This window comes from Opisthorchis viverrini (genome assembly GCF_000715545.1).
Source record: "Opisthorchis viverrini unplaced genomic scaffold opera_v5_143, whole genome shotgun sequence".
Lineage (NCBI taxonomy): Eukaryota > Metazoa > Platyhelminthes > Trematoda > Opisthorchiida > Opisthorchiidae > Opisthorchis > Opisthorchis viverrini.
The window spans coordinates 1,109,643-1,110,956 of record NW_008751799.1 but is presented as its reverse complement, the minus strand read 5'-3'; positions in this window follow the sequence as shown (position 1 = coordinate 1,110,956).

Sequence of the window (1,314 nt, the reverse complement as noted above, 5' to 3'; positions counted from 1 at the left end):
ATATTCTGTTGTCAACCGTGTTGGAACATACGATGTGAATTAATGGGGAGCATGTTGGTTGAAGCATAAACGAACACATTGGGGATGTGACCTGATTTTCAGAATTTCCCACAGGCGTAAAATGGTGTAGATTGAAGGGAGGAAAATGTAGCATGCACCAACCATGGGGAGTAAATTTGTAACGGCACCCTCATTTGCACTGGACTGTACCAAGCGGCTGCAGATTAAACCATGGGTCTAGTAAATTAGTTCTCATCAGGATTTCTGGCTCCAGGGTTTCCAACGAAACTTTCTGAATAGACCGATGGGACCATTACTTTATTGAGGAAAGACTTCGGCACCAAAGTTGTTATTCGTATTATTAGTGACCGTCTAACTAAATAACAAGTGATCACATGGGTAATCGGTGACGTCGAAGCCTATATACTGTGAGATACACCACACACGAAACCTCATGTTCGACATTAGAATGTTGCTCCCGATGAGATCAATCAATACGGGATATGGCTAGGTTATAAAAAATTCCGCTTTTTTGTTTATTAAGGTTGGACACAAAGACTTGAACTGATTGTTCACGTGACCCAAACTATTTCGTTTGCTAGTCAGCAAGGTATCCTGTAGATAGAGAATGAGCACGCAACGCGTAGGCACTGGTGCCACCAATTTCTAAGCGATAATCTGATCATTGCGCAACTTGGCAAGAATATGCTGGACGGTCACAGAACATCTCAAGTTACTGCAGCCTAACAAGCGAAGTTTAGCCTAGTGTTCAAGCTAATCGGATTAAGTGTAACTCAATAAGGGAACACCTGGAGCAGAGATTATCAATGTGAGGAAAACGCAGACGTTAGTCTAATAGTTGGACGGAAATCTTAGATGCTTGATTAAATGATCTAAAGGTACGCAATTCTCGTGCGTTTCGGACTCAGTCCTTGGTATGAACCTGTGCCGATTTACTGCTAGGGTCGTGTACCAGTTTAAGCACCCGTACATTCGCGCAACGTCGATATTTTCGAATCAGAATTCCAAGTGGCAACGTCAAAATTTAACCCGATGCTTATGGTTCTTCTTAAATACTTTGCGACAACACATACCATGTCACTTCGATAGAAGTATTGTGAGGCCTGGATCCATAGTTCTCGTAAGAAGCTAAGCAGGACAGTTGTGCTGGTGTGTGGCTTCCGGCACCCCACTCTAACTGAAAGCATGGCCCAAAATCGAAACGAAAACGACAAATTTTCGTGTGTGTGCCGAAACAGACAATCCTGTTCCTGATCTGCGTTGGCTCGATAGTTCGTTGTGGACATAATGGCG